The following is a 22,395-nucleotide window of genomic DNA, read 5'->3' on the forward strand; positions in this document are numbered from 1 at the left end:
AAGACCACTAAATGGAAGAATACAAAGTAAGAGTGCAACTGGTACTCATAAAGCCATCACACTGGAAGTATGCAGTGAACGCAGATTGAAAATGATAATGAGTGCATCATTTCAGATATTCGTTTTGTAATTGTGATTCAGCAGCTAACTAATGAGGAAACAAAGTAACAGCTTAACATGAAAAAATATGTAATTATTGTCACATATATATATATATCCATATTACAACTGTAAAAGAGCAAATGTGCTTAGGAATCCTTTAATTTTTTGAAGCAAAAATGCTTTTCAATTGCAAAGACTAGATGCACACCTTCTTTCCACAACATTCTCAAACCGAAAAAATTCATTGAAAAAACTCAGATGCAAAAAGCATATTGACTTTGAAGTGGCTAGAAAAGAGTTATCAGAAAGAAAATATGTATAATAGTTTTTAGGTTTCCAGATATAAATGCTTTTTCTCTGGCAATTTCAATATATCTCACTTGTCAGAGACCTAGAAAAATGCCATCTCCTGTCACTGTCAAGCTCTGTTATTTCAACTGATTGCTGACTTTAGCAGGTTGAAGTTTCAGTTAATTTCCCCTACTGGAAAGTACACGAGGCTCTTATTACTGATGATCCAGTCACTCCCTAACCCACCCAAGTAAAGCATTCAATGTTATTTGCCAGTGGTAGGCACAAATTTGCGAGAGAGATTTTCCTCCTTAACTTATCTAAATAAAATTCATCTGCGTTGCTGGTCTGCATCTTTCACAAAAGTTCTGAGTGCGCATAATATGCTGATATTTAACGAAATGTTTAGTGGTTACAGTGGGATTTCCTTTCCCCTATAAAACATCCAATGCCAGTACATTATGTTCCTAACATACTCTAGAAATTTAAAAAAATAAAAAAAAAAAAGTGCCGTAGTCACTTCACCATGAATGAATAGGTTGAGGATGTGTTAGATGTGTTTTCTGTGAGGGAATTCAATAAATTAAACAATGTATAGTATGATTTGAAGAAGTATGAAAGAACTATGCAAAAAACATCATCTAGTAATTGAATCACAGATCCTGAAACCCCAGAGTTCTTCATGATACAAACATCTTCAAACATAGATAACTACATCAGATTTTACAGGATTCTAAAAAAAAAAAAAAAAAAAAACAAAAAACAAAAAAAAAAAAAAACACCATCTTGGAAAGCTTCATGCGTACAGGATTAATTATGCATATTAAAGTGGAAACCATTTCTAAATCTGTTCATTTCTGAACGGCTACTTTTAGATCAAAGTTGACCTTGAGAATCTTTTACAATAGCATAAAAAAAGTATTTGTGAGAGGTTAAAGCTGTGATTTTTTTTTCCTTACTTCATAGTAGGAAAAAAAATCTTACAATTGATTTCACAATAATTGAGTTTAAAAAGTAGAATGTAATTTAACTGGAATTTAAAATGCTGCACTTACAGGAATACTTTATTTGTCTCTTGGTCTAGGGTTAGAGAATTGACTAATAGACAGTAATGATGATAAATCAGTGTAGCAGAGTTAATTTCTCAGAGTTGCACAGGATTTAGTCACTCCATCCTCAAAATAATAGGATCACATGGCTAAACACTTCCCCTACAAGGAAAACTTAGATATAAGAGTCTTAAGCTACTTTTCTTGAGAGACTGTCTAATGATACCTAGAAATACAAACCTGTGCAGGTCAGAGCAGCCTACTTTATCATTTTCCACTCCTTTTAAAAATGTTATTAGGATCACAGTTTACAGATGTCCCGCGCACACTCAGAGTTCATTGCCTTCATTATAAAATCTAAAATACGTAGATAACTCTGAAAGTAATGTATTCCATTTATTATCATAGAAGTTTCAACACATACAAAGTGCACAATATCATTATTTGATAAAGCAAATTCTCAGCTACAAAATATTTTTTTTTAACATAGCCACCAGAATTAGTCATGCTGCCCACTGCTGGCAGTAAAAGAGCCTATACGCCACGATCATAAAAATCTGTACCAGTAGAGGTGACCCACTGTTTCACTGTTGCTATGATGTCATTGTTGCTAGGAAAGCATTCACACAGTTCATCTTTCATCAGTCCGGACAGATGAAATCAGAAGTTGCAAAATCCAGACTGTCTGGTAGATGTGGTAGGACAGTCCAGCCAAGAGTGGCAATGAGCTCTAGGGTATTCAATCTGGTATGGGGTCTGGCATTATTATGATACTACAGAAAGACTGCCTTCTCTGGCCTAACTTTGGAAGTTCAAGCTGCCACCACTGCCACCATCACTCCTATTGCATTGAACCCAACACTCAGCTCTGTATGTTCCCTGTTCTTAACCCATTGTTTTGAGTGGATGAGCTGATTGAGATGTTCTTCATTTCACGATGTGACAGCTGTGCATTTCCATCCAGAACACAGTTTATCTTTCACATCACTGTCACCACTACTGAAACATACCACCCACTACCTCACTGTGCTTGCATCCACTGTCTGTTCTCCAGAAACATTCAGCAAGCATTGATAAATGTCAATTTGTTCTATTTTTTCTGCGTGGAAGAATTCAGTAACACACCTTCACTTCATATGCCCTTACATGTCAGACATCATTTTTTCAGACTGCCCCTCCACTGCTGTTCAGCACACAGTAACAAAAAGGTAACAGAATATTAGCGGGAAGGTTCAGTCTCTACTGCCATACCAACAACATTCACCTTTGACGTCATAGGCCAACTTAATAAAATAGTAGGTATAACCTTCCAATCAGACTTCAGACTATATGCCTGGTTGGATACACAACCTTGAGCACACAGCTACAAGAGTTACATACAGTTACAACAATAAACCAGTTGCTTAACTTCTCCTTTGCTCCTTAAAGAACTCCTTAAAGAACTTAAAGATCCACGATTTTAGAATAGTTGCAAGAATTTTAAGAAAGAAAGTATTTGTTGGCAACATAACCAAGTAATAAAATTTCCATTTCAGACTTGGTATCACATGTATGGTTTGCACTAATGAATCAAAAGAGAAGTAATTTTATATATTTTGTATATTGCCTCAATAACAGCAGCAAATGAATGAAAATATACATAAAATTTCCTGATGATACTTCCTGAATGATTTGCTTGTGCAGATATATGTACTTATTTGTCATCTCACTTTCATAATTTCCAGTCTCATTAAAAAACAAAAAAAGGTGATCTTACCTTTTCAGTCAGTAGTCAGCTGCAGTGTCAGAGATGCTTTAAGCTTTATCTATTTCTGTTCACGCTTGTGAAAGATTTTCACAATAGAGGTGTGAGCGACCCAAAATAATCCCTTCCTCCACAACATTTCAGCAGTAACCCTGAGTTGCATGATACGGGCAGAAAAGTATGGCAAAAGATAAGCTCCCTTGCAATGCAGCTTGTCCTCAGATATCCTCAAGTTGGGGGAGGGGCTGAACTTAGATTCTGAGTGATGCCCCATTCAGTTCCATAAATCTAGTCACCTTCAATATATGAAATATTACTATTACAGATTCACACATAACACAACTCATGCCCAATTCATCTACTCAAATCAAATGAGCTCTCATGGCCACCCTTAAGAAATTTGGTCTCACTCAAATAAAATTCTCATGGCTAGACTAGTGAATTAAAAAAAAAAAAAGTATTAGAGATTCTTTTGGATTGCAGGTGAGATTGTCTGCAAAACAGGTAAGATTAATATTAATGTCTGACTACAATCATATTTAATCATGGAATAACCCTATAGATTCCTAAGTTTTCTGGGGAAGGATTTGGTACAATCAAGCATGTAAGTTTTACTTCAAAAATAACCCTATGGGTGGCAGGAAGAAAGGCTCAGCCCATTGATGCATCCTGAAAGTCAGTGGCAACCTCACTTCTCTGTGATGATATATCTCCCCTATTTGACTTTTGTCTGTAGCCCAACCTATCTCTTGTAAGACATTTTCATACTATTTTCTTACTTTCAGGAGGAGCTTCAATGACTCTAGTCAAACATACCTTTGCATTGCAAAGTTTACTCAAAAATATGGTGGTTTTTTTTTGTTTGTTTTTGTTTGGGTTTTTTTTTTTTTTTTGTTATAACAGTGGAAAAATACTATCTTGGGGCAAAAAAACAAGACAGCTTATCAGTTCCAATAGAATAGTAAGTACTTCTCCAGTAGGATGGTCACAGGTTTTGACCATGGAACCTCTACCCTATGCCATACTCTATGTTGTTTTTTTCTTAAAATCAGCATACCAGACTCCCCTGGTGATTGCCAACAGTTAAGACTGCAGGTCCTGTTGCTTAGGGAATGTGGAACAGATCATGCAACAGATTATCCACTGCATTCCACTCTAGAGGTTTGCTTTCTCTCAAGAATTGGACGTATCAGTAAATCAGCTCCAGTAAATATTTCATGCTCGGAGCTACACCAAGATTTGGCTACTCAGAAAGCATGTCAACATTTAGAAATTTCTACTCAGGCTATCACATAACAGTACATTTCAGGGAGTAAGACTGGGATCAGTATTTAGAAAGCAACAAGTTTGCATCATGTACCTCTTCAGCGAACAGCTACTGCAGCTGTGATAGACTGCAAATGAACAGTCACTTATTTAAAAGAGGAGTGACACACCTGTTCTTATTAATTGTTCTTAATAATACACATTCTCAGTGTATACTCCCATGGCCTGAAATACATTTTACGCAGCCACATGCACCCAGTGGCAAAACTTTTTGAACTTAACTGTCTCAGAACTTCAAATCACATACATATTAAATTACGTGGGCAGTTTGTGTTGTATTTCTCTTCAACACAAAATTAACTACAATGGATTCATTAGTGATGGTCTAATTACAGTTTTTCTTAGGCCTGTATATGAAGTTTATTTTAAAAGATCTCAGTCATGCACATTTTAGTGTGCTTTATGAATTTAAATGTTCCTAAATTATAATGAGAAATACTTCTCTATCATAATCCCAAGAATGAGTTTCACTGGTCACTGTTTGCTATCTTAAAATATTAAAGTAAGCAACTGAATGTAAATATCAAGCACATGTTCCAGACACCCTTTAATCTTGATTGATACAAGGTAAAATTTTGTCATTTTCATTAATATTACTTATTCCCCAGACTTGAATCTGCATTCCTTCTTTTTGACAGGCTGGTTATAGAGATGACTGCCTTTCTCCAGCACTTCTTAAATGCCTCCAGTCATGATTTAATTACTTTTATTCCTCCTCTTCTCTCTTCACTCCTAATCTAAAACAGCAGCCTTGGAAATAAATGATCAGTGCTTTAGAATAAGCCATCTATTATGGCTTATTCTAAGGTCTATTATGAGAATTTCTAATTCCACCAGAGCTAACATAATCTCAAGCACTTATCTGCAAGAAAATGGCCCAAAAGATACAAGAAAATGATATGCCTTCAGTAGCACATTGATAAGTACAAAGATCAAACATTATACTTCGCTTGTTTTTATTCAAGAAACTGAGAAGCACTGGTGTATTGCACCAACATGCATAGCACAGCACCCTTTATAATTACACTCTCAGGAAAATTAATAACACACAAATTATCATGGTAGACTTGTCCTAAAGGTTTTTAAAATTCAGCTACCCTAGCCAGGTTATATTCTATGTAACAGGAAAACTCAATTCCAGGTCATTCTTTGGTTTTGTTTGTGTTCAGTTTACAAATAGTCCTCTACTCAACAAACCTGGTTAGAGCTGGTTTTCTTTTTACCATCATAGGAAAGCTTTCCTTTTAAACATAGAATATTCTACATATAAGAGGTTAGTGCCTACCAGGAAAAGAGGGACTGCAGTTTTCTAAAGTATGCTAGAATAACATTCAACCTATTACTAACAGAAACATAACAGCATGAATGTACATTCAGAAAAAAATAACCATCTTTGCTGTCATTTCAGAGTGGAAATGGAAGCTCCAATCATTACTACATTTTATTTTGTATATGATGATAAATTTATCAAATATCAAAGTTGAGTAATTCATGCTGCAATACCTGCTAATACTGAAGCATCTCAATTGCCCAAAAGAGCAATTCAGATTCAAAAAAATAGCATTTTCTAAGGCTTATTCATTGATATAAGCAAATTTTCATCTAATAATCAAGCTTGACAGCTCTCATTCTTTTTCTTTAAAGGAACAGGTAGTGCTATAGTCTTCCCAAAACAAGGATGAAGTGAATGGAAGATATTAACATGTGCATGCAATTTAATCAGTAGCTTTGTCCTCTTGTGAAGGAGTACCAAATCTGAAGGGGTCGATCTTATTTAGTGCACTCAGCAACAAAAGTAACACCAAGCAGCAGCCTAGACGATGTGAAAGGTAAAGATACTAATCAGCTGTGGCAAAGTTAGTCAAATGTGACACTTCTCCTAACAAGCGGAAAAAATACAACCGTATTTTTCCTTTGGTATGCAGATGAACTTATACTGATGTACTCTAAGGTGATAGTCTGAAATACAAATTAGACCAACATAGTGAACTGCTTAGAAATGTTAGGGCAACATAACTATGATGCAATTTCTCAAGTTAACATTCATATGTACCCAAATATCCTATGACACATTTTTGTTATTTTTTCAGGAAATTATTAAAGAAATACAGAATCCTTCATACCTTCACATCTCATTCTTCATGTATTATCATACATACAGATGGACTAAGAAGCATGGGATAATATTATGACTCTAACATTTAGTATTTTTTTTTCTATATTTAAAAAAATTTAGTGGTCACAGTAAAATATCCCCAATTCTTCCTTACTGTAGTTTTCACAGTAGAAATTAGTCACTGCCAGACTGTTCAAAAAAAAAAAAAATTAGTACTATCTGCTCCTTGATTTCAGATCTGTTTAATGCTTATCTAATCTACTGAATGTACTATAAAAATTCTTACAAACTTGCCAAACTTTAAGAAACTGAACTGATTAACTGCTCATTTGTTTACCTACATTTAACACAGAGAAGTCTAAATTCCGCAATCTGTTCTTAGGCAAATCAACACATTTCAAAAGTGAAGAACTATTAAAGCACAGGTGTCTTCCCACAGAAGTGCGATCAAAAAGAACTTTGGGAACCACTACTAAACATACTTCTATATTTATTTGTTTATTTAGAGAACAGGAGCAATGAAGTTCAGATGAAGAGTGAGCTCTCAGCAATTCTTCAGACTACAAAGAGTGATCATAGCCGGGCAGAGAATTGTGAAGCAATGTTTGAATAGCACTTGAGAAGAATAACTGCATTACAATAAAAACATCACATTGCATTAAAACTTCCCAGTTTATAATTACTACTGGTGGCACCACAGAGTTGTCTACCTCAGCTATTTATTATCTCAGTATTCATTTAAGGATTAGAAACATGGCACTTATCAGTTTTACTGTTGTTGTTACATGACCAAAAAATACAGCCTTTTTTTAATTTGTGGTTCCTGTAGGCCACATGGACTTCTCAAAGACCACAGGCTCATTATATCTGACACTGCAGAAATAATTAAAGACCAATAAAATTCTGATATCTGGCAGAACCTCCAGGCACTGTTATAACACAGAATGAACACTATCATCTTTTAATTTCTTGTCACTTATTTCTAATAATGAATTCTTTGTCAATTTATGGTTATCACATCAGTTCAGCAACACATTTTCATCACAGGAGAAAAGAAAAAGCACAACTACATTCTTTGCATGGTTTTCCTCACATTTTTTTCAAATAGTTTATTTCTTCAGTTGACAGGTACTAGCAGATAAAGCCTCCAGTTTAACTGGCACTTTCTTGTTCACTGCCTCTAGGTGACTGCATTCTGACGTTTTGTATGCTGAGATTTTCTCTATTTTATATACTATTTTATAAGTCAGCCCACATATTTAAACAGTAATCCAGTAAATACCTGAAATACCAAAACCTCCAAAGAATTTAGGCATCAGCCCATTTTAAGAACTAGAGCCTTTAGTGTTCATTTATAGTACACACTTTTAAGGGGTCAAGAATGTTATCAATCATTTTCTGTTTCACCCAGAACTATAATTGCAATCCTCTTTCAAATACTAAGGTAAAAAAAATTTACTGCTGCTTTTGTTTTGCTTTCTTTAGCGATTTGCAGCTGTTAATAGTTATTGTGAGTGTGCCACATTCTTTTAAAGAACCCATGATTTAATATCTATGGGGCTCTACCATAGTTTTTGAACAGTAAACAACTCACCACCAGTAAAAATGCCAACAGTATCATCTGACTTACTATTCATCACTACAAAGAAAACAATTGTCAGAAAATGCTTACTTTTTTCTTCTGGTTTCCAAAAGAAGGCATTTGAGATCATAGTTCCTGTCTTTCCATCTTCACCTCAAATCTTTTAATCCTCATCAATTTTTTTATCTCATCTCAACCTATTCAAAGACAGAGTTTGTTTCCACAAGTGTTATTGTTTTTAATGAAAATTCTATGAATAGCAAAAGAGAGATCAAATTAATGCTTGTACAGAGAAAAAAAATCAGACAGAACTCTTTGATATTACATCACAGTTTAGCATCAGCTGGCTGGCCAAACAGTGTGAACCTACTTGCCAGTCATTTAACACACATTGCTCAAGATTAGAAACAGTATGTGCTACCTCTTTCCCATGAAACTTAGCATTACTGCAATGAGGAAGGAAAGTATTCAGATCTACAAAAGGATGGCATTATTGTTTATTCTGAAAACAGTACATGTTTGGTGATTAGTCTTTCTACATTCCTTTTAAAAATCAAATTAAAAAACATATTTAACTTCCTTTGTGAGAACCCTAGATTTTTTTTTAGAATATCAAAAGAAATCAAAAGGTAAAAATTGTTTTTCATTAGTACTTTACAGTCATTTACTAATACTGCCAACATTTTCATCCTGCAATCAATTCAGAGTTTGCTGATACAGCTGAAAGTGTCAATTATTCTCTCACTGTAAAGGCATAAGTTAATAAATGCATTCTGTATTACACTGAATACAGAAGAAGGTTGATAATTACTTGTTATCATGTTACCTAAGTTTCCAAATCAGTGATTTTGGGCTGCCTACATAGGTGATTCAGCATTTGTATTCAGATAAAATGAAACCCCCATGGCTGTCAAAGTTCAGTCTCATATTTTCAATTTTTTTTTTTTTTTTAATGATATTTGCTACATATTTTGCTGTACCTAAGGGAGATGTTAAAGTTTTACCCTTGGTAAGGATACTAGAACACACTCGTTTCCTGAGCACCCTTGACTTACCCAGTTCACAGTGCTAGTTGTTGCAACTCTCACTGAAAAATAAACTCTCTACTTGTCACTGAAATAAAACTTCATGTGGATTCCATTGATGAACATTAAAAAAAAAAAAAAGATCTACTTTTAGGCATGTTATCCTAGTAAAATAATTTTAGAGAAAAGGATAAAAGAAAACAACTATATAAGTATCATTGCAGATAACAATTCCACCAGCCTCTCCCTCAACATCAACATTAGTTTCTGTGCTACATAAGTTATTTTCTTATAGCACTGAAGTCCATGTTTGCTTGCAGCTATTTGCACATCTGGAAAGTATTTGCCTTCTATCTTCAATTCAGAAAATATTCTCCATCTGAACCATCACAGTGAAGGAAGAAAAGGCTTAACAGATGCATAAGCCAAGTTTCTCACGACACCTCGTGGCACTAATTGCTACCTATCAAGTCAGAAATCATTCAGATAGGCTAAGTTTTAAAGTAAAACTTCAGTCTCTTTAGCATTAGTCTACAAAACAAAGAAAAAAAAACACCTTTGTACTTTTTTTATAAGAATGAAGGGAAATGGCTTTAAACTGGAAGAGTTAGACTAGATATTAGGAAAGAAATTATTTACTGCATGGGTGGTAAGACACTGGAACAAGTTGCACAGTGAGGTTGCAGATGCTCCCTCCCTGGAGGCGTTCAAGGCCAGGGTGGACAAGGCTTTGAGGAACCTGGTCTAGATGGAGGAGTCTCTGCCTACAGCAGGGGGTTTGGAACTAGATGAAAGGTCCCTTCCAACCCAAACTATTCTATAGTTCTATGGAAAAAAAAAAAAACCTGCACGTTCCCTACTGATTCTTCAGATGATTAAGTAAAACACGTAAAATTGTTTCCACACTGAAGCAGGAAGGGACCTCTGGAGATCATCTAAGCAAAGCGCTCATGACTATGCCGTCAGATTTTCACTACCTCCACACATAAGGACTCCATCACCTCTCATCAAGCTATTTGAGTCTTAACTGAAAGTTACAAAGCTGTTGCTTATATTTAAACAATTTTCTATATTTCAGTCTCCACCCACTTCTTCTTGCTTCATTCCTCAACAACCACTGAGAAAAGCCTGGGTCTATCTTCTTTACTCCCTCCCTTTAGAAATTTACAAATACTGACAAGATCCTCAAGGCACCCTCTCCAGTTCATACACAGTCTGCTCTCTCAGCTTCTCTAACACATGCTCCAAGCCATTCCTCACTGGCCCTTCATTGAACTTGCTTGAGAATGTTAATGTCTCTCATGTTTCTATATACAAAACTAGATACACAATCTCTCCAGCCCCTTGTGGGGGCAAAAAGTATCACCCTTAAGATACTGGTGATGGTCTTCCTACTCCAGCTCAAGATGCTGTTGACATTCTTTGGCTGCCTCACAGTTAACTTGTCATCTAAGAGGATGACCATGACACCACCCAGGTCCTCTTCTTCAAAGTTACTTTCCAGACTGTCAGCCTCAAGCCTATACAGCTGCATGGGTACATTCCACCCCAGGTATGGGACTTTGTGTGCCTCTGCTTTGTTGAACTTCATGATGTTCCCCCTCATTCATTTCTCAAGCCTGTCAAAGTTCATCTGCAGCGTAACACCACTGTCTGGTGAAACAACCACTCTACTTGGTTTTATATCATCTGAAAATTTGATGAATGTACTCTGTATCATCATTAACAAAATAGTTTTTGCCCAAGCATTAATTCCCAAGATAAACTACTGGTGACCAGCGGCTGGATTATACCACTGTTCACAACGCATAGAGCTCTGCAGTTCAGCCAGTTATAACTCACCTCATTGCCTATTTTTCTAACTCATATTTCATCATTTTTTAATGAGGGTGTTATGGAAGACTGTTGAAAGCCTTGCTGAAGGCATACATTATCCACTGTTCCTTCAAAATAGTGACTACATTGTAGGAGGTTATTAGGTTGGCCAAGCCTGATTCGTCCTTTCTAAATCTACAATAAGCATACCCAATTACGTCCTCATTCTTCATGTTTGGAAATATCTGCCAGAATTATCTGCTCCAACACCTCCTCAGGGATCCATGCAAGACTGACCAGCCTCTATTGAGTACATCAAGTGCAATGTTATTTTTCCATACATTTTGAGATTTCACACTCTTTTCTTTATCAACACCACAAAAGAGTTCTATATTCATATTAAGTAGAAAAACTTAAAAATTGCATAGAGACTTCAAGAGTGAAGCTACAGCAGATATAATCATTGACTTAATAAATCTGAACATTACCACAGTCATTTAATATTCAGCTCTCAAACTTCAGAAGTGTATCCATTCTGCAGACATGAGTAGCTATTTGAAGTTTATAGCATTGAAACTGCTTGAATCCCCAGTATGTACAGAAATTAGCTTCCCATTTAAACCTTTATTCTCCTATTTTTATATCCTTAGGAGTACCCAAATCTCTGCACCTCATATCAGGTGGAATCCAGACCAAAAGGTGGCTTGAGGCAGAGACAAAATAGACAGTTTGGCTAGAGTATAAATGGATGAATGTTTTAAATCCAAAGCCTTAGGTTATAATAATAATTTAAAAAGACTCTCAGAAATGCAGTTGCTGTTTAGAAATTCAGTGTCCAGACTGTACTGGTATAACGACAGAGTTCTTCTCTTCTTACTTTGGTGCTTCATGATACTGAATCCATACACAGTGACATACTAGGAGTGGGCAACCACAACAACAGTCCTGCACTCTGTTCTGTCTCATGCCTGTCTGCAGTGAACAGACATTTACAACCGCTTCAACAAATAAAGAGATTCAAGATTGCGATTTCAAGGCACTTCTCTTTTCTTTTTTTAACGCCAATAGCAAAGCCATGTTATGCTGCTGCACCTTTGAGCCTCTATTCACAAAACCATAGAAGTTGGAAGGGATTTCTAGAGACCATCTAGTTCAACTCCTCTGCTGAAGTAGGTTACACAGGAAAGCATGCAGGTGGGTTTTGAATATCTCCAGATAACAGATTCCACAACTTCTCTATACATTCTGCTCCAGTGCTCTGCCACCCTCAAAAGTTTTTCCTAATGCTCATACAGAACTTGCGTATTCGTTCTCCCCTGTTCTATCACTGAAAAGAGCCTGACCTCCTCTACTTGACTCCCACCCATTAGACATTCATAAGAATTGATAAGATCTCCTCTCAGCCTTTTCTTCTCTAAACTGGATAGTCCCAGGTCTCCCAGCCTCTCCTTGTAAGGGAGAAGCTCCAGGCCTCTAATTATCTCTGTGGCCCTCTGTCGGACACTCTCCAGTTTGCTGTTTTTCTTGAAATGAGGAGCTCAGAACTAGACTAAGTATTCCAGCTGTGGTCTCACAGGGCAGATTAAAGAAGAAGGATAAATTTTCATTTTAATCAGGCTAATATACAAATGCGAATTAATTATTAATATTTCAGAAAAACAGCAATAGCAATATAGCAATAGTACTGCTGATACGGAAGACACCACAGCTGGCTGGATAGGTGAAGGATGAAAAACAAGCCTCCTTCTCTTTCACGCTCCTCTAATGTATCAACATACCTAAATATAAAAATAAGAATCAAGACAATAGAATTAAGACAATATTTGGAATAGGGAAATTCCAAACATTACCCTTGATTTTTATCCTGAGCATATAAAAGATGCACAAGACTACTGTTCAGAAAAACTGAACTATTTTTGCTTTAGATCACTGTCAATAAGTGTAAGATTTGTGGATTCTGTTATTGGGTTATTTTTGTTTGTTTGTAATTGGTGTCCTTTTAAAAAGAGAGTCCTTTGCTTTAGCCTTTCAAATTGAAAACTATAATTATCAAAATGACAAAAAATAAAATACTTAAAGAAAAACAATGCAAATCTATCAACATACAGATTCTGTTTTCCTATTCTAACGTTCCTTTAAAAACTTCAACTACAAAAAGCTACAAAAGACATTTTAAAGCAAGCCTTTTGCTAACAGAGGAAACAAGTACAACACAACCTGAAACAGATGCTTGACCAGCACCAAAAATCACACTTGAACTTCAGATGGTGAATTCTTTCTGCAGTCCTTAGCATATCTGAACAAGCTCTAAGAGAATGAAATGAAATCTTCTGCTTTCATATGTATCACCTGGCGTTATCACTTATCCCTGCCAATTATTATCCACACATGGAAGTTCATTAAGCTTTAATTAACTATTGCACAAAAAGACTAGAGCTTTCAAATCACAGCCAGTTCAGGTAACATTAGGCTTGCCTGGTCCATTCAAATTAAGTCTTTTTTACTACTACCACATGCTGAGTTACTACTCTTCACTTTCATTACCACCAATAAACACAAAGATAACCAAATATAAACTCAAACTCCTGCTACCAGGCCATCCCTTAAGTTCCTAAATTAAAAACAAAACCCCTTGGTATCAAACTTTCCTTCTGTCCTGCTTTGTGAATTTAAAAAAAAAAAAAAAAAAAAAAAAAAAAAAAAAGAAGTGGGGGAAAGCACAATGATTTTTCAGTTTTTTTTGTTTTTTTTTTTTTATCCTGCTGATTCCAGTTGGCTGATTGCTATTTTTGATTGGATAGCTGATGGTTCCCTAGCAACTGGTTAATTGATTGCAGCTATAAATCAAACTTTTTCAACCCTTCCTTACTTATAAGTTTCTGCATTCACATCTATCAGGTAAAAGTCAGTAGATGAAAGAATCTGAAGACCAAAGGGAAATAAAAAACAAAATTAAAAAAGCATATATCAGCAAGAGAGGGATGTGACAACATATAATTTGAGAATGGTCTCAAATTTTAGGGGGATAAAAAAGACACCGAGAAATTAAAATATGGTTTAAACTATCTTTCAGTATACGTTTTGTTTATGCTTTATAATGCTATTCATTAAGTGCAATGTAATGACTGATGTTTTTTCTTTTGTTAGTGTATTAATTAAAATGAAATTATTTCACTTTTATGGAAAAAAAAATTGAAACAACAAAAAAAGAAACTTGCCGACAGAGTGCTGCATAAATGTTCATAAAGCAGGTCTAAGGTCTGCCTGTTATTTATACATAAATAATAGTAATTGCACTATTAATTATTATTTAAGATTGGGGAAATATTGTTTTATTTGTTGTAGAACTGGCAGTATTTCAAATGCAATGTTAAATGCACCTGTCTTCAAAAATAGAAAATAGACAAGAAACCAGGGGCTTAGGTAAGCTTTCAGACCCTAAATTCAGCCTCATAGGACTTAGGATTCTGGCCGAATCCAAATTCATAAATGCTCTAGATACTACAATTTCTGATTTGGGCACCTGAAAAGTCTAGCAGTGCTAAGTATCAAGCAGATATTTTAATCATGAGACCTGACTGAAATACATGACTGAGGATAAGAAGGAGTAACTGAAACTGCTGAAGAAGACAAGAACACCTCTAAGAAGGAATTGGATACTGTCTCATTTTGGAAGCACTGTCTCTCTAGCAGTGCATTCTGAATATTTATAATTTCTCCTATATATAGAAAAAGAAAGAGTTAACTTTCATCTCACAGGTCACAAGAGGGTGAGACCTATACACAGCACTTTGTTATCTGGTAGTTTTTACCTGAACACAAGGGATCTCACTTCTTTCTCTTTCCAGTGAAAGAAATATCTCCTTTTCTCACATTGTTATTGGAAATATGCATATTCATATCTGACATAAGAATACCACAACTATCATGGAACTTTAGTTTGGGTAAAACTAAGAGTCTTTGTCTTTTCTGTTGAAGCTATTTAATATTTTTCAGTCTGCAGAGATCAGAGATTCACTGACCCAGGATGAGCAGGCATGATTGCACTTAAAGAGTCAAAAGAGCTGGACAGACATGGATTTCTTTCCTCCCCTTCCAATTAGTTCAATACTTTATTGAACTTTTTTTAATTATTTTCATTGTGAAATGTATAAACAAGCCTGGGAACATGGAAATCAGCTATTGTTAATTAAATAGATAACATTTTAAATAGTGTGAATGTGAATTTAGTGAATATCACTGACATTATTTAAAATAAAAGTGACTTGGACACTAGTTCTCTATTTCATTTAAAAACTATTTCCTCTGGGAAGCTGCTGCATGATCTCTGAAGTAAACCTTGGTAACATGAATCATGACGTTATTTTCAAACACTAATTTTAGCATTTTAGCAGAGAATACTACAATCACATCATATCAAATAAATAAAAATATACTAAGAATATATGAAAAATAAATGACCAAGAATGTATTTGGTGTATACTGTAGCATAAAAGAGAAATGCAGGAGATATAATTCATGTGAGTGACTAAAAAGGATCCTATATAGATTTTAATTTAAAAATTTAAGATATATATACATGTGAGGGAGAAAGAATATCCAGACATACAGCTTTCCATTTCATCCATACAATGCAGAGTTTGTTTCAAATTATCTTTACTATAAAAATTATTTTTTTTGTTCTAACACCAACACTGTCCAAAATAAATTTGTAGCATTTTTATTCTGTTGATTTGCAGATTGAAAATGAAAAATCATCATAACCGACAGTAGGAAGTGGAATTCCTAGAATACTAAGTGTTCTGTACTTTTTTTTTTCACAAAATTTTGGTTTTAGATTAAATTAGATTAAATATTTATATTCCATGAACAATGTCACAGAAAATTTCAGATGTATTTTCCCAGAATTGTACTTGCATCTCTAAGGAAATTCGGAGAAGAATGCTTTCTTAAAAGAATATCTGATAGTTTCATATTCAATTAATTTTTCTGAAGTAGGAAGAATTCCTCCTCTGGCATGATGTTTGAGTCTTCACCCTCTGCCACCAGCAGTAAGACCAGGAATGTCCTTATCCAAAGGAAGGTGGCTAAGTCAGGGTAAAATGATAAAAGTAATTCATGAATTTTGAAATGAAGTCAAGTCCTTTATGGAAACAAAACAAGAACTTGTGCCAGAACATGAAAATTAAAAGTGGCTCAGATTTGCACTTCTGGTGGATTTGACCACTCATTTAAATGAGTTAAACCTGCATCTTCAAGGTAAAAAACAACTTATCTGTGCTATGTTTAAAACCACAACAGTGTTTTAATTGAAATGAAACTTCAATTATGGCATGCTCCAGCTATGGCAAATGTATCTTGATGCATTGGCTAAACACAGTTCTGAGAAGAGCAAAAATATGTGGCCATGCTTTCCATTTTAATAAAGGAACTTGAGGGTAGGTTTTGAGATTTTTGAAAAAATCAGCTTTTCTTTCTGAATGTTTGCAACTCCATTTTTACATACATTACCTGTCAATTTTCAAATTGAATGTCTAGAATTGCAATCAGATATTCAACTCAAAAATTTGAGTGCAGTACTCCAGATGGGGCCTCACAAGAGCAGAGTAGAGAGGGACAATCACCTCCCTGTCCTACTGTCCACCCCTCTCCTGATGGAGCTCTGGATACCATTTGCTTTCTGAACTGCAAGAGTTAGCTCATGTTTAATTTTTCATCCCTCAGGACCCCCAGTTCCTTCTCTGTGGGGCTACTCTCAAGGACTGCTCCTTCCAGTCTGTATAAATGCCTGGGATTCCTCCAGCCCAAGTGCAAAACCTTGCACTTTGCTATGTTGAACCTCATTAGGTTCATCTGGGCCCACCTCTCAGGTCTCTCTGAATGGCATCCCTTTCTTCCAGAAGATTCAAGACAAACTCCTCAGGATTGCAACATCAGATATGCTCCAGTGATAAAAGATATTTAAGTGAACGAAAACAGAAGTATCCTTCCTCCAAAATGAGTATGTTAATTCTATACTATTATGCTAGCCACAAACTATTGCATATTCTGTCTCTCTAGTCCAACAAATCTTGTAACTGTTTCATTCAGTGCACAATATTACCACACAGGCATAGCCTCCATGAAACAAAGGTTTAGAGAAAGAATATATGGTTTCTGTAATAGAAATTGTTAATTCCTGCTGATTTTGAATGTTTGCAGACCTACAATATGACTATTTCAACTCTTAAACCAAGCTGTTGATGGAACCTTCATTGATGCAATGATATTTGCCTGATTATTGTCATCTTGTGTTTCTATTTTTTTAGAACTTCAAGCCAAATGGTCCATTTGGCATTCTCTCACACTTGTGATTTTATAAGTCATAAAAATAAACTATCCTTTAAAGCTCTAAATCATCACTTTTGTTTTCTCACATAAGAGCTCAAAGACTTTTACAGAATATTTTATGAAAAAAAGCAACACTTCTTTAAATCTGAGATCTGCATCTGTAATTTATTTCAGTATTTTACCAACTGCTTTCTGAAGATAACGGCCAAGGAGGAGCAGTGTACCAGGCCAGAACATAAATGATGTTTTATAAAATTATCTCTTGAAATTTTCAAATAGCACAAGGGATTTAGCTGCACATTGTCCGTTGGAATGAACATGTTTATTGTGTGTAGGAGATAAAGATTCAGAAACAAACAAAATGTTTCAAGTCTTCCTTTTTATTGTCTTCTGTTTTCAATCTGTCTGTTAAAAAAAAAATAGTAACTGCAGAATGTGTTCAACAGACTGGCAAACACCTCTATGAGCACAATCAACACGAGCTGAGAGAGACTCACTTTACTTCATGAATACATTTACATTATGTCATGTGAAATTACCGAGCAGCTGTTAAGAGAAAAAAAGAAAACATGATCAGTATTCTTGCAGAGGGATTTACTGAGGACCAATCATCAAACACACATGGCAAATAGAATGGCAGTCTGAGAAGGTGATAAGCAATCAACTGCAGAAAAAAGTGAGACACTATGACCTCACATTCAGTGTGAGCACTAAATTAACATATCTGTGCAGTGTACTAGAAAATTAAGAGGACAATAAGGACAAAGCAAACTTAAGCCCAGCCACGGGCTGCAAAAATCTGAACTATCTAATCTAGTCTAATTACCGTCTATTTTGCATCCTATATCTCCAACCTTGGCCAAATAATCTTTTCACCAGCATCCAGCGGGCACAGCTAGGTTTGAGGAACTGACTTACGCTGATTAAGCAAGATATATCTTATGTTCTCTGGGATGTGGTCTAGTCATGGAGCAGGGCAATCTAAAGACAGACAAGCAACGCAGACAACAGGCTCAATTAACTTGTCTTCATCCATTTTGCAGCACTCATTTTTTCTCAGCAGAAGTCACTTCCCTCTGATCTGTAAGACATCCCTGTTAGGTTTCTCCAAGTATGAACTGAAAAAGTCAATGTCATAGAAGTAAACCAATTGTCATGCTCCAGACCTGCTCCTTTGCAGGAATTACAGAACGGTATCATCCTCATATAAGAGGGATGTACCTGAGAAGCCTCTCAGAACGTTGGTTTAAACCTTGCTACCAATTAAAGGAGACATTTTTGAGTTATATTAATTTATGCCATACAGTTTTATCACTAGTGCTATTTAAAAACATTTGAAGGGCAACACTTTCACCTTTGGATCTAACACAATGTAGCAAGTAGTAACTAAGCAAAACAGAACAGTCCCTGTGGATAGCGCTTTCAGAGGTCTTCATCCCATACTATTTTAAATAGCATGCTTAAGTCTGGATTAGGCTAGTATATTTGGTATGCAAAAAAAACTCAAATATTTCCTGTCGATGAGCTCTACAATTTTGCTTGCCCAGGATTTTTGTTCCTTCCTTCTCCTGAAAAGGGAATATTATTATATCCAGTCATTCTTCACTTGTTCCTCTAGAAGTACACATGCTTCTGAGTTGCAAGGTTTATCATGACCATGCTTTTAATTCAGTAATTTTTTTAAATATAGACAGGACATAAGGATTATCTGCTGTCTTAAAGAAATGCAAAAGAGACTTGAAATCATAAAAAATAAAGTTGTAAATTATATAAAAGTCTTATAATGTATACGGCATTATAACATTTATTACTGTTAGCATCATCCAGCAATATAATATACATAAAATTTAAAATATTTGCCCAGCAGAAAAACTGTTATTCATTTCCAGGCTTCACTATGACTGACAGCCTTAGGATGCTTGTGAAGCTCAAGAATAGATGGTACAATCTTGCATATTTGTCTGGGAACACTTAAATAAGTGGGAACACTAAACACCTCAGTGCCAAAAATAATATTGAGTCAGTAACAAATAATTTATGATTTTTTTTAATTCTACCTTTTTAATTAAGCAATTTTGAATCTTTCTGTTGTGCATAATAAATCAAGGTAAAAGGTGAGTATTAAGTCAAAACAAGTAAAGGAAAGGAAAATGTTCCTGCAGTAGTGAGAATTTGTTGAAATCTTTGCTCAGATATTCAGAACAGGCCAATCAATGTAACTTTATTTAATTTAATGAACCTACACCAGTTCATACATATAGGCATATCTCCTCAACTTATCATTTTTTACTTGTATTAATTTCCTTAATCCTCTTTCATTTGTCCATATTATTTTTTTGTGTGTGCGTGTCTATAAGAATAAGGAAGAAATTCACAACAACTTTGATGCTTCTTGCTGAGAATGTCAGACACTTTATGTGCTAACAGATAATGTTTGTTCATATTTGTGCTGGAGTGCAAAGGGAAAGAAAAAGCTACTTGAGATTATACAAGAATTTGCATGACCAAAGCCACAGACAGGAATATTCTGCTACAGCAACAACGAGACAATTCTTTTCTCTTTTTTCTTGAAAGGTTTATAATACACATACAACATGTGAATATTACAGCTTCTCTATAGAAATGAAAGCTATAGCCATAAGGTACCCATTTCTTTCCTTTCCTATAGTATGCTTCCAGACATGTTTGAGTTTATACTATGCTGAAATATAGGTAAAAGCAGACTTCGTTCACATACCAACTCCTTAGTTATACATATACAGGCCTTTCATACCATTCATTATTTTGATCAAAGAGGCATGAACAAATCATGAAAATGATGCTTGCACCAAGTGGAAGAGTATTACTGGTGCTTGCCCCCGTTTACTATAATTTAATACCTTTAATAGCAGTATCATTTTAGTAATAATGGTCAACATACCAATCAGGAAAAAAAAAAAAATAACAAAGGGAGTAAATTTCATCAATTCAGTTAGCTGGCAGCTAGAAAAATAAAATGAAATTTTGAGCACTCCAGCTTTTTCTAGTCTTCTTAAACATAGTATATTTCAAATATACTTCTGATCTTCGTTCATAACCACACTGTGGGCACAATATACCTCCTTCTCACAGGGGCTAGTAACTAGTCCTCATATTTCACAGAAATTTCAGAGTGAGAACTAACACCCGAGTTCTTATTTCTAGTAGTGACCTACTACAGAAAGACATAAAAGCAAAGGCAGAGGAAAGGAACTTCATCCATTTTTCCTGTGCTTTAATTTTGTTCTGTCACATCTTTCCATGCTTCACTGCTTCAACTAAAAGACAAATATCACTGCACACACATACATGTGGATATTTTCACCATTTATTGTGACCACGTACACCTCTTAGGCCAAATGAAAAGTAGGACGTCCCTTTCCTTCATCAAGTAAGGGATATAATCAAGGAGCTTTTAGCATACTGAACTGGTCTATAACATAAAAATGGTTCATTTGCTTAGATGCATTAACTTCAGTATGTAACGAACAGAATCGTTCTAGTGGACTGAAGTCAAATTGCATGGATAAGAGGTCTTGTTTTATGTAAGCCTATGAAACAAATACCCTATTTTGGAATTTTAGCCATATGGCTATAAAGCACACCTAGACCAATATTCCATTGTAATATAAAAGTTTAGGAAAATACATTTCGGGAATGCCTTATTAACTTATTTTCCCCTAAAAGTGGTACATTCCTGTTTGTCTGTTTGCAAATAAATAGATAGCACAGAGCTCTTGGTAACAGATTTGATTTCTAAACTGTTTATTATACAAACTAATTATTACGAACAGTGCATCAAATATTGCCACCAAAGGCACCATTACTTCAGCCATGTTCTCTTTGTGAATTAAACACTGACCCAGGAAGCAATGTTTTTTAGCTAGAAAAAAAACCACAGTTACCTCAGGAACTGCCTAAAATGTTGGATCTTACAATTATAGTAACCAAGAAAGATAAATTTGGATTTAAAAAATGCAAATGCAAGATTACTTTGTTTAGAAAGAAAATCTGGTATTCTAAGGTGAAATTTTAAAAATTCAATTTCAGCATCTACAGAAAAAATGAGTGATTTTCCCTAGAAGTTCAGCAAAGTCTGAATGTAATGCCTTCAGCTCTATCTGAAACTATAGAAAGATCTAACTTGCCATGAATGTAGTCTTTGACCTGACCCAGAATTCAGTGTCATTTTCAATATCAAATTATCTATTATTGAGTTCCTACATAAGAGCATATCACTGAAAGTTTTCTTCTGAGATCTTTGAAAACTGAACCTCTTGGACTACCACCTATATATACACATATATGTATGTATGTGTGTATATATATATATATATATATATATGTATGTATATGAAATGAAGAATCAACAACAGAAGTAAACAAAATACAATGATGAAAGATAAAATACCTACATGCATGGAAATGGATCTGGAGCAAGAAATTTTAGCTAGTCCTCCATAACTCTTTAGTATAAGGGCAAGTATTTGGGTTTTGTTTGTTTTTGTTTTTTTTTTTAATCTCCATAGCCCCCAGAAGGGAAGAAATAATATAGAGAAGATACGGATGGTTGTTTAAATAAGCTATGTATCTGTTTCTATATAGAAGAAAAGTCTAATAATTCTTCTGGAAAGGATCAAAAACATCAAGAAACAGGTTTCAGAAGATAAAAATAGTATTTTTCTGCTGCGTAGATCCAATTTTTAGGCTGAATAGAGGGGTTTCACTAAGTTTTCTGTCAGATCATATCTGGGCAAAATCTAAGAACTGAGCGTAATCAGTGTGCAAGAGGCGAAAACACTGAAAATGCAGGCTTTAAAGAATGCATTCAAAATGAACATGTGAGTCTATTGCAGTGTCTCAAACTCTCATCACTTTGATAACAAATAATCTATCTTAGTTTTGCTACCATAAAAGGTGTGACATAGCACTAGACAAGTTATGAAATGACTGTGTCGCATTGGTAATTATTATCAGGTTTAGAAGCTTAACAGTTA

At 35.0% G+C, this 22,395-nt stretch overlaps 1 long non-coding RNA gene across 15 annotated transcripts in view; it reads right to left on the reverse strand.

Moving 5' to 3' along the window:
- The window catches only part of LOC125694641 (uncharacterized), a 156,116-nt gene that overhangs the window by 29,285 nt on the left and 104,436 nt on the right, over window positions 1–22,395 (reverse strand). For 13 of the 15 annotated variants that reach the window (XR_007377645.1, XR_007377639.1, XR_007377643.1 and 10 more), the window contains one exon: window positions 8,301–8,407. The exons of the other annotated variants lie outside the window; for them this stretch is intronic. This is a non-coding gene — a long non-coding RNA (uncharacterized LOC125694641). The remainder of the gene's footprint in view (window positions 1–8,300; window positions 8,408–22,395) is intronic. 15 annotated transcript variants of the gene reach the window in all.

Source organism: Lagopus muta, chromosome 6 (genome assembly GCF_023343835.1).
Source record: "Lagopus muta isolate bLagMut1 chromosome 6, bLagMut1 primary, whole genome shotgun sequence".
NCBI classification, from domain to species: domain Eukaryota; kingdom Metazoa; phylum Chordata; class Aves; order Galliformes; family Phasianidae; genus Lagopus; species Lagopus muta.